Source organism: Dama dama, chromosome 25, assembly GCF_033118175.1.
Source record: "Dama dama isolate Ldn47 chromosome 25, ASM3311817v1, whole genome shotgun sequence".
In the NCBI taxonomy this organism is placed as follows: domain Eukaryota; kingdom Metazoa; phylum Chordata; class Mammalia; order Artiodactyla; family Cervidae; genus Dama; species Dama dama.
Window position 1 is genome coordinate 23,612,367 of NC_083705.1, and position 12,949 is coordinate 23,625,315.

Consider the following 12,949-nt stretch of genomic DNA (forward strand, 5'->3'; position numbering starts at 1 on the left):
CAGTATTATGGGAAGCCCTCGATATTGTTCTTTAATTTTTTTTCTGCATGGTATTATTTCCTTTTTTACAGACGATTAAAATGAGGTTTAGAGTTTTAAGTCACTAGCTGGAAACATAGTTGAGATTTGCTTTAGGCAAACAAAACATCAATCTCATCTGCTATGCGCTTAAACATCAGTCTCACTATATCTTAAAAGTGTGCTCAGTGTCCATTACATTTAGGGACACTACTGTCTTCCCTTTTTAATGTGTAATATAGATGATTTTTTCCTACCTTAATATATATTTTTCAATGATAGTCTTCATAGCTTCTATAGGTTATTTTTTAATTTAAGATTAAATGATAATTATATACTCAATCAACTGTCCAGAAGTCTTGATACAACTTCTTTTGGGAGCATTGTGCTTATAATTATATGCATGATTATTGCTTTTAAAATCATCTTTTCCCAACTATTATGAGGATGCTTCTAATAGTAGATAGAAATAGTATACTTTGAGAATGTTGTTTGTATTAGTGTTGCTTTTTATTTATCACAGGAAATATTTTTTTACATGGAAAGTGATAGAACTACAATTTATGTTTTTATTAACTAATATTTCCACAAAATTTCAGTCTTTTTTCTTAAGTATTTTAGTATCAAAATTGTTAATCTTTCAGTATTTTTTTTATGTATGACCTGAAAGAATCAGTAAACATCCTCAATCAACTCTTCTGATTTTATAATACTAGGTAGAGAATTTATTCAATTCTGACAGTTTCTTATATACTAGTTCTTCTTTATCAGTTTTACTTCAGCTATTGAATTCTTGGAAGATTTTACAACCATAATACTTTCCAAGCACTTTTGTTATTTTTATGACTTTCTGTGTGCCAAATCCTGTTATTTCCTTTTTTTTTTCAATAAAGATTTAGTTTTTGAAAATTGTATTTAATAGTCTCAGACTTTTAAAATTAACACTATGTGTATTTTCTAGATGCCAGCTTTTACTTTTCTTAATTTAGTCTCCTTGCAGTATGTTTAAAATTACCATCTTGTTTGTCTCAATTTCTTTGCTAGCATTAACATTTTCAGGTTCAGAAATACTTATATGGCTCCTATAAGATTCAAGTTTTACCTGATTTACATCTGCAGCTTGCCGCTCAGCTTTTAATTGAAATCTCTTGGAATATTAAATATATTTTCTGATTATTTGCCCCAGAGCTACTGAATCTCAGGAGAAGAAACTATTATATGTACATCCCATCCTTTGGTTTGCTTGATGCTATCTTTATACCTGTGATAGAACAGGTATAGAACTTTGCATCTCTTTCTGTTAATTAGGGAAATATTAAGCAGCAGTCATGTGTAGGGGCATTGAGAGCATATTCTAGAACCAGACAGCCATGGGTTTGAAACCTTGGTCTCCCATTATTTAGTAATAACCTTAGAAAAATTATTTAATCTTATTGTGCTTTAATTTCCTCATCAATAAAAGGGGCTGGTAGTAATCACTACCTTATAGAGTTGTAGGAGGATGAACATAGTTAATACATTTAAAGCACTTAAAACAGGACATATACATATAGCTCTGTGTGTGTGTGTGTGTGTAGGAATCACTCTAATTAGTGTTTATTTAAAATGAATCCAGCCCAGGTTCGATGCATGAGACAGGGTGCTTGGGGCTGGTGCACTAGGATGACCCAGAGGGATGGGATGGGGAGGGAGGTGGGATGGGGGTTCAGGATGGGGAACACATGGACACCCATGGAGGATTCAAGTCAATGTTTGGCAAAACCAATACAATATTGTAAAGTAAAATTAATTAATTAATTAATTAAAAAAAATGAATCTGCTTGGTTTCACTATCACACATGCAGAGATGGCCCATGACACTTTATATTTTCTACACATAATATAATGTAGTGAATTTGATATTCCACAGGGTTATTCTTGTAAAGTAGAAAAAGAAAAGTATTTTTTTAGATTTTTCCTTTTTGAGTAGCATAGGCTTTTCTTTATATAAAATGCTAGCAACATTTTCCCTGCTTTCCTCCCTTTTTCTTGATCAACTATCTACTGAGAAATACTGACAGTCCTGGGTCTCATCTGCAACTCTCTCAGAAAGGAAAATCAATACAATAATTAACTGATATAATGATGTCTAAGGCCATGATTACCTCTGCTCTTTCTTTTTCTTAAGAGTAAGACTTTCATAGTTGACTTTAGTAAATTTTACAAGAGTTCCATGAATAAATCTGTAACCATATTCACAAATAAAAATAGTAACATAAATTTTCAAGAAAAGGCCAGGGAATGAATGGGAAGGAGATATATTCTTTGCTATATGCACTCACATATGGGCTGCATGTACTTAATAAACATTTTTTCCTGTTTCCATTTGTGTCTATTAAAATTCTACATTTCCCTGAAGATTTTTCAATCTAATTGTCCTTTCCTTTCAAAATGTTTGAAAGCCTCCTTTAGAATGAATTGATCTACTAAAGCAAGTATATATAATTATGGATTAACACATGAATCCCATGGTAACTGCAAATCAAAAGCCTACAACACACACACACACACACACACACACACACAAGAAAGGAACAAAAGCTTACTAGTAAAGAACGTCATCAAACCACAAGGGAAGAAACAAAAAAAAGAAAAGATGAACAGAGAAAAACTACCAAAACAACCAGAAAACCAGTAGTAAAATGGCAGTAAGTACATACCTATCAATTATTACTTTAAATGTCAATGGACTAAATTCCTTGATCAAGAGGCATAGGGTAGCTGACTGGATAAAAACAAAACAAAGCGAGACTCTTCAATACGCTGCCTACAGTAGAGTCACTTCAGGGCTAAAGACCCAGAGATGAAAGTGAGGATATAGAAAAAGATGTTTCATGTAAACAGAAATGACAAGAAAGCAGGGATATCAATACTCATATCAGACAAAATAGACTTTAAAACAAACACTGTAATGAAAGACAAAGAAGGGCATTATATATTGATAAAGGAATCAATACAAGGAGAGGATATCACACTTATAGTTAATCTATATGCCCCCAATACAAAAACACCTAAATACATAAAGCAAAGAGTAAAGGGAGAAATTGACAGTAATACAATCTGCCTCTTAGTTTTCCAAATGTTGGTTTCATCTGTTTCATGACATTTCATATGCTACATCATAGACTTCTTGGATTCAGGATCTCTGTGTTAATATTTACTCTTATATTTCTCCCACCCTGATTTACCTCCTGCCTAGTGTATTAGCTCAGGTGGATAGGTCTTCAATAAATGGTTCTGGAATGAATAGACTTATAAATTCCTAGAAATGGTATGAAACATAGAAATTAGTTTAATTCTTCATTTCAACCATGAGAAAACCAAGGCTTAGGAAGGTGTGCCATTTTTCTTATAATCACACACCAAACACAGGAGGAAAAAAGACCTTCTTGTGTTGGTGTACATTTTTATTTACAATGATTAAAATCTTAGAAGTACTGGTACTTCAGAATTGTAAATCTCTAGAATATCTGAGAGATTGCTTTGAAAGTAGATGCGCCAAAACAGGTAAGTGTCTCTAAATACTATAAATGTGATTCCTATTTAGCCAAATTTGTCACTTGATAAGCAGCTATATAGAGAAACAGATAAATTCCATATTGCATTTAATTAAACAGTAGTCTTGTGCTGTACTTGACTTGTAAATTGATTTGGCCAATTGACTATTTACAATTGTCAGGTTACTCTGGTAAAGTGGATGTCTGACAATTAAAGAAATCTGGGATCCATATGTCCTCCATACAATGCCATGACTATATGAACTGTTAGAATGAAAATCAGTTTCTCCAGCAAAATAGTATGTTATTTTAGTCAGCAGGCACAAAACATTGAAACACCTTTTTCCTACAAATACTCTGAACCCTCTGCTTCTTGTCCTTTTAGGAACTCTGACAAGGACCTTACATGAATCATTCATTTTGTGAAAATACAATATTCTGTCAGCAGCATCAGCTAGCCCAGATGGATTAGGAAACAGAATCAGCATTAAATGGATGGTGACAGGATGAAAGAGAGTCTGAGATGATGGGGGTTACTTTGAAAGTGGTAGCCTACTGGGCTCACCAGAATTTTAAACTTCATCCACACAGAGGTGGACAGAGGTGCCTGTAAAATTTTCCTAGACAAATGTTGAACAATACTACTTCACCAGTGAAAATTTACTTCCAAAGTTCTTTGTAATAATATATGAACCTTCTAGTGAAGATTCAGATATTGATATCTGAAGACTCTTTCACAGCTCCAGTCCTGAGAGTGGACTCCTGACTATTTGATATGCCTTAGGTTTTCATTGCCTTAGGTTGTGAATTAAGTTTAACACACACACTGTAGGTATATGCATAGAAAAATACTAGAAAGAAGTGCATGTAAATATCAATAATGGATGGGATGGGGAAGTTGTAGGAAACTATAATTTTAGAAACATTTTTCCTCTAGTTTTTTAGATTAAGCATATAATTTTGTAATCAGGAAAAATAACTTATTTGAAAATAATTTCATTATGTTCATGGATAACATAGAGTTTTCTATTTTGATCTTCTCATCCCCAATCATGATCCTAGATACCGTTCAGACTGTCTTGGCGACTCTCTCACCTTATTATCTTCAGTTGCCGTAACTAGCAGTGTAAGAATCCTGCACAGTTTCCCTTGGATCACAATTAGCTTTAGGGACACTGAGGCTTCTTGCTATTATTTCCTTCCTCTTGTACCTTTGGCATATGCTACTAATTGTTTAAGGCACTGTTTCTCTTGACCATATTCTCTCCTCTAGGTTATTCCATTTCACTATGCCTAACCAGCTGGAATTGGCAGCAGTTGAAATCAGCAAAGCCTAAACCAATCTGGAGATTTAGAGTCTAGCCATGCTTGGAGTGCCCATGTGGCAGGTCAGCTGGTTTCTATTTATATGGAGGAGTAAAGAGCTTATCAGAAAGAAGCTCTTCCAAAAGTAAGAGGGGTTAATATACAGCAGCTTGATTGCAGGACAATAATTGTTGTTAAAGGGAAAAAGTGGTTTTGAAAGCAGGGTGGCATTTGCTAGGCCCTATTTCTTTTTGCCACAGCCCTATAGCTGAATCCTAAGAAGCATAAGGAAACATTCTTTATGAGTAAGTTGTGCTGACAGAAATGGCTAGTGGTGTTCCCACTGGAGCATAAGAACGAAATCCTAATATTTCACATTTGGAAACTGTAGAGAAGGAAACAGTACAGTGTATGCCAATCATCCCTCTGGAACTTTCCAAACTAAGAGTAATTAGAATAGGGATGGAGTTTCTGAATTCTATGAAAATATGGTTCTGCTACCATTTTGTTCAGTCATTAAGCTATGGTTGACTCTTTGCAACTCTATGGACTGCTGCTTGCCAGGCTTCCCTGTTCTTCACTATCTCCTGGAGTCTGTTCAAATTCATGGCCACTGAGTCAGTGATGCCATCAAACCATCTCATCCTCTGTCATCCCCTTCTCCTCCTGCCCTCAATCTTTCCCAGCATCAGGATCTTTCCCAATAAATTGTCTCTTCGCATCAGGTGGCCAAAGTATTGGTGCTTAAGCTTCAGCATCGGTCCTTCCAATGAATGTTCAGGGTTGATTTCTTTTAGGATAGAATTGTTTGATCTCCTTGCTATCAAAGGGACTCTCAAGAGTCTTCTCCAACACCACAATTCAAAAGCATCAATTCTTTGGCACTCAGCCTTCTTTATGGTCCAACTCTCACATCCCTACATGACTACCGGATAAACCATAGCTTTGACTATATGGACGTTTGTCAGCAAAATGATGTCTGTGTTTTTTAATAGGCTGTCTAGGTTTGTACTGGCTTTTCTTCCAAGGAACAAGTGTCTTTCAAGGAACAAGCTACCATTTTAGGTTTCCTATTTTATTCTTAAATTTGTGTGGATTGCAAATACATGGATTATTCTCATAAAATATGTGACATAGAAAGGGAAGTTAACATGACCTTCATGTTACAGATTAGTAAGAGCAAAGGGAGGTCAGATCTGTTCACACAATAACTTGTGTCGGGTAAGAATCAGAACCCAGCTGTGACTGTTCTTTTTCCTCTGGAACACATCACGACTAGGCCCATAGACACTTCTCAAGCAAACACTCAGAATAAAGCCCTGTATCAGATGCTGGGGACTACCATAAATCTAATGAGCAGTGCAGACCGACTTAGCACACTAAGATACGTAGCACTGGGGGATTACGATGGTAGAGTAAGAGAGCATGAAGATCACCTCTCCCCACAAATGCATCAAAAATACATCTACCAGAATCCTTATGCAGTGTATATTTTACAAAGATGGAAAATTTCACAGGTTCTCCTTCCAATGTGATATTACAAGTTTTCTGAGAAGTTAATCAATTCCCCTTTTCTCCTTGATCAATAGAATGTGGAGGAAGGTTTCCTGTGTGACTTCTGAGATTTTCTTGTAGAATGTGATATGACCCAGGACACATACCTTTGTATCCCTGAGAGGCTATGGAAGAGTCCTGGCTACTGCGAAGTCACTAGAGAAACATGAGGAAGGACCACAAAGACGTAGAGATACCTAAGAATTCCTATTTCTTCCAGGCCCTGACCAATTCTTCTGAACTGAGGCCCCAGATATGCAAATGAGAGTTACCAAGCCACAAACACTTAGTTAAGCTGACCCCAAATTCTTGACTCACAGAAATTAATATCATTGCTTTATACATCTGAATTTTGTGGTGATTGGTCAGGCAGCAATGGTTAACTAATGCACAGCAGGAGAGATGCGTTCAAAATCTTTTCAGTTGCTATTCTTGCTTTATAGAGCTGAGAAACCAACAGTGTTTAATACAAGAAATTCCTTGGAAAATATAAAACTTATTAATCCATCCATTTCTACTCTATTACACACACATTTATCTCTGGTTTGAGTGCTATTTTCACTTCTAATATATACTTCACTTCTAATATATGTGTTCTTTTAATGAGAAACCATCTTCAATAGTTCTAAAAAGACTGCTATAAAGATCTCAGTTTATTGGATAATAACAAGTCCAAATCCCTCCTTTAGTATGACATAAGAAAACTAAAGCCCATTGGCATTTGCTCTTTATTTGCTCCAGTTTCTAACTCTCTGGAGCCTGCATCTGCCAAACAACTCCAGATCCATCCCAGGCTGAGCTGGCTTAGGGTCTGAGAGAAACAATGAAAGCTGAATCAGAGAAATCCTACCTCATTTTAGTGCATAAACAATGCGAAGTTAATTCAAATGAATTTATTAGAGGTGTTCAGAAAAAAAAGCAATTTTACCTGTTTCAAATTCCTTCTCACACTTTTAAGCTTGGTAATACATTGAAAAAACTTTGAAACATATATGACACCAATGAGCTTTCCAAGAGTCCTCGTTCTGTTGTTTCACCACTCAACTTGTTTTCCTCTTCTTCCTCCTTAACTGAAACATCTCTAGTCTGCATTTAACTCCTCAATAAATCATTTTAACATGCACCTTAATCTCCCTAGATATTTTTCTTCAGCTATCAAATGAGGATAACCATATTAGCCAGTTTTGTTTGCTTAAATAGTTTGTACTAGGGCTTCCTTGGTGACTCAGTAGTAAAGAAACAGCCTGCCAGTGCAGTAGACTCAGGTTCAATCCCAGGGTCAGGAAGATCCCTGGGGACGGAAATATCAACCCACTCCAGTATTCTTGCCTGGGAAACCCCATGAACAGAGGAGCCTGGTGGGCTGAAGTCCATAGCATCACAAAGAGTTGGATATGACTCAGCAACTAAGCATGATGACTAAGCACGAGCACATTTGTTACTGGGACAATACATAATTAACTATCTCTGTATCAACTCTATGATATTGCAGCATCCTATAGTATTATAATTTTTGGATTTAAATAAAGGACTTCAAGTGATGAGAAATGGCTACTCTACTAGGCAGGTTTGAAAAGACCTGGGTTCCAGAGTTGTAATCCTTTGAGAACTCTTGGCTTCCTACCTGGTGGTTGCAGAAAGTTATCCTAGCAGCATGAAAGTCAGCTAAATGGCCTTTTCCCTCAGGCTTCTCACTCACATAGGAATGCTCCTTGGCAATCAGAAGAATGCTTATTTTTGTTCAGCTTCATGCATAAGAGATTATCAGGTTCATTATTTGCAGGAACTCCACAGAGGTGTGGCCTTGCATTGAAAGGCAGAGTAGCATGGGGTCATTTAAGGCAACGTTTGTTTTCTCTTTGAGGGAATGAGATAATACCATCCAAGGGGAAAACAGGTGCAACTTTATTTTTCCATAGGAAACGGACTAGAAGGTCGGAAAAAGAGGGAGCATGTACTATTAAACACTCCTTATTTTGTTCAGGAAGGTACAGCTCCTATACAGAATCCTCTGATTGTTGTAGGGAAAAGCCAATTCTGACTCCATATTAGAACCATTTCTTTGACTTGCTTTTGTTATTATAATCATACATAATGGCCTGCCTCAGAGAATCCTGACCCTCTTCCTGACTATTAAACTAAAGTGCCTTTGTTCAGGGCCCTGTCCACCTGAAGATGTCAGGAAGGAAGAATTTAGCACATGCCCTGACTGAGGCTTGCCATTCTAGGAGATATTTGCAAGATCGATGGCCTTTTTACTTTGTTTCCTCACCTCCTCCATCTCTGATTAGTAAAAGAACCTGGTGGCATTCAGACCCTGATAAGATGGTTAATTTGAGACATTAGTCTGCCATCTTCCCAGTCTGCTGGCTTTCCAAATAGAGTCTTATTCCTTGCCTCAGTACCTTGTCTCTTGGATTTATTGGCCTGTCATGTGGTGAGCAGAGTGAGTTTGGACTCTGTAACATGATGCAGTGGATTTAATCTCTGATTCTCTCTGCCTATTGTGCTGAAAATAATATAACTGGCAAAAAATGTTGGTGACACAGTTGAATGAATTTTATGAGCTAAAACACGTAGGGAATTTGCAAGAAAAAACTTTATGTAATATTTGATCAAGAAACATGGCTCAAAGAACTGTAAAAGGGAGCATTTTAGCCATTTCTTTTCTGGCCATGGAGGTTTTCTTCTATCAATTCCCATAATCACTGACTTTGATTTCTCCCACAGGTCAGACTCCTGGGAGGAAGGCCTTCTCATCTTCAGTTCTCTAGCACCCTTGTGATGTGTCTTGTAGGATCTGAACTTCAGTGCAGTGCCAGGCAAAGACCATGGTCTTTAGGACCTTGAGATCTTGGTTGCACACTGACTCTACCTTAGCAGTCAAGTGACAATGAAAAAGTCACTTACTGTTTCAGAGCCTTGAGTTCCTAATTTCTCAAAAGTCAGGAATATTACTTACCTCCCAGATGTCCACAGAGGATCACAAGAGATAAAATATGAAAATGCTTTATATACTTTAATATTTAAACAAATGTTTATTATTGTACCAACTTTGTGTTGTAATTATTTGACTTTCCTCTCAAATTAGATTGAAAGATTTTCAGTTTCCCCTAGTATCTATCTTAATACTTGGCTTAAAGTAGGTGTGCAAAAAGGTTTTGAGGAAGGAATGCATGAGTGAATAATGAACCTATTTGTGGCATTTTTTATTATATAATCCTTTTGCCTGAATGATGGGAGATTTCACAGCATTGTAAATTAATCATAGGGCCTCTTTCACAATAATTATTGTGAAAAATCAGTACATATAACCTTTAGTCAGCTCTGTTGCCCAGGCTCCCTAGGATAGATTTATGACTGGGTACCATTCCTGCTGATAAATTACCCTGGACTTTGCTGATACGTGAAAAGTTTATCAAGTGAAAGTGTGCTTGGCAGTCCCTTGGATAGGTCTTTTGCTTTAATAGTGCTTGGATGGAACAGACACAGGGAGACCCCTTGCTCTAGCCTCTGACCACCCTCCAACCTTCTCTCCAGTCACAACCTTCAGAATCAGCCACTCAGCTGTCCATGATCACCAGAACCAGCCACCATTTTTTGAACTTAACTCCTTATTATCATCAACCATGAGCTCCCAGATTCATTAGAATTATTATACCAAGATGTAGGCCACTGTCAACCACCTGGTTAACATGCATCTGGGGCCTCCTATACCTACCTCTCTTTGGGCTTCTATTTTGAGTATGACAATGTGGCTCTGGAGCATGTGGGCCATTTTTTTCCTTTTTTTTTGGAATTGGCCAAGGAGAAGTGCAAGAGTACAGAGTCTCTTGAAAATGCAAAGCCAGAATGGTAGCTGTGCCCTCTTCCTGGACATGCAGAAGCCATCTCAAGATGAGTGGGTAAAACCCAGGATGCTATGGAAGCCACCCTTCTCACAGAGAAGAACCTGAGCCAGGCCCTTCTGGATCTGCATGACCTGGGTTCTACCCATGCAGACCCCCACATCTGTGACTTCCTGGAGAACCACTTCCTAGATGAGGAGGTAAAACTCATCAAGAAGATGGGTGACTACCTGACCAACCTCTGCAGGGTGGCTGGTCCCCAGGCTGGGTTGGGCAAATATCTCTCTAAAGGCTCACCGTTAAGTACAACTAGGAGCCTCTGAAGACCAGGGGCCATTGACTAACCCCCTAACATCAGGGCTGCCTGAAGCCCTTCTCTGCAACCACTAGGCAGCTTTATAACACCTTGGAGTTCTTTCTCAAGCCTTGGATCAAATGGAAACAATAATGCTTTTTGAGCAAAAATAAAAAATATATATATATAAATGTTTATGGAGTAATTTTGTAAAAATTAGGATGTAAGTGTCTGAGATAATTGGGAATATGACTCCCCCCCCCCCCCCCCCCCCAGTGCTGCACTGTGAAGTATGACACAGGAAATCCATTCTTAATATTTAGAGCAATTGTTCTCAAAGTCTAGTCCCTGGACCGGCAGCCTAAGTTTCTCCTGGAAGCTTGTTAGAAATGTAGATCCTCCTCATATCTATTATATCAGTAATCCTGAAGTTGGGGCCCAGAAATATTAACAACCCTCTAGGTGATTATATTGCACTCAAAAGTTTGAGAACCTGATAGAGTACTGGGATTAGAAGATAAAACCAAAGTATAGAGGAAAAATACCAATAATTTGTTTGTTTTTAATACAATTAGATTTTAAAGTATTTTAAAAGGTTGCCAAAATTGTCATTTTAAAAGGATCCCTTGTTTCTTGGATTGGAAGAATCAATATTGTCCAAGCAAATATACTACACAAGACAATCTACAGATTCTATGAAATCTCTATCAAATTACCAATGGCATTTTTCACAGAACTAGAACAAAAAATTTAAAAATTTGCATGGAGACACAAAAGACCCAAAATAGCCACAACAATCCTAGGAATGAAAAATAGAGTGGGAGGAATTAGACTCCCTGACTTCAGACTATACTACAAAGCTACAGTCATTAAACAAGTATGGTACTGGCACAAAAACAGGAATAAAGATCATTAGAACAGGATAGAAAGTTCAGAAATAAGCCTCTGCACCTAGTGTCAATTAATGTATGACAAAGAAAGCAAGAATATACTATAGAAAAACTATACAATAGAGACAAGACAGTATCATCAATAAGATGTTCTGGAAAAATTGGATAGCTACATGTAAAAGAATGAAATTAGAGTAACACCATATACAAAAATAAAGCTCAAAATGGATCAAACACCTAAATGTAAGTCTGCACAGTATAAAACTTTTAGAGAAAAACATAGGGAGACTACTGTGGCATAAATCACAGCAAGACCTTCTTTGATCAACCCCTCAAAGAAAATAATATGAAAAATAAACAAATTAGACCTAATTAAACTTTAAAGCTTCTGCAAAGCAAAGGAAACAATAGAAAAGACCAAAAAGACAACCCATCGAATGGGAGAAAATATTTGCAAATGAAGTGACTAACAAGAGATTAATTTCCAAAACACACAAAAGGCTCATGAAGCTCTACATAAAAAAACAAGAAACACAATAAAAAAGTATGGGTAGAAGATCTAAATAGACATTTCTCCAAAGAAGATATATAGATGGCCAAAAAGCACATGAAAAGATGCTCAACATCCCTAACTATTAGAGAAATGCAAATCAAAACACCAAAGACTTATTGCCTCACACCAGTCAGGATCAGTTCAGTTCAGTCACTCAGTTGTGTCCGACTCTCTGCAACCCATGAATCGTAGCACACCAGGTCTCCCTGTCCATCACCAACTCCTGGAGTTTACCCAAACTCATGTCCATCGACTCAGTGATGCCATCCAGCCATCTCATCCTCTGTCGTCCCCTTCTCTTCCTGCCCCCAATCCCTCCCAGCATCAGGGTCTTTTCCAATGAGTCAACTTTTCACATGAGGTGGCCAAAGTATTGGAGCTTCAGCTTTAGCATCAGTCCTTCCAATGAACACCCAGGACTTATCTCCTTTAGGATGGACTGGTTGGATCGCCTTGAAGTCCAAGGGACTCTCAAGAGTCTTCTCCAACACCACACTTCAAAAGCATCAATTTTTCAGCACTTAGCTTTCTTCACAGTCCAACTCTCACATCCATACATGACCATATGGAAAAATCATAGCCTTGACTAGACAGACCTTTGTTGGCAAAGTAATGTGTCTGCATTTTACTATGCTATCTAGGTTGGTCGTAACTTTCCTTCCAAGGAGTAAGCGTCTTTTAATTTCATGGCTGCAATCACCATCTGTGATGGACATCATCAAAAAGTCTACAAATAATAAATGCTGGAGAGGGTATGGGAAGAAGGGAGACCTCCCACACTGTTGGTGGGAACGTAAGTTGGCACAAACACTATGGAGAACAGTATGCAGGTTTCTTAAAAACTAAAAGTAGAACTACCATATGATCCAGCAATCCCACTCCTAGGCATATGTTTGGAGAATATTATAATTCAAAAATATACATGCACCCCAATGTTCATTGCAGCACTA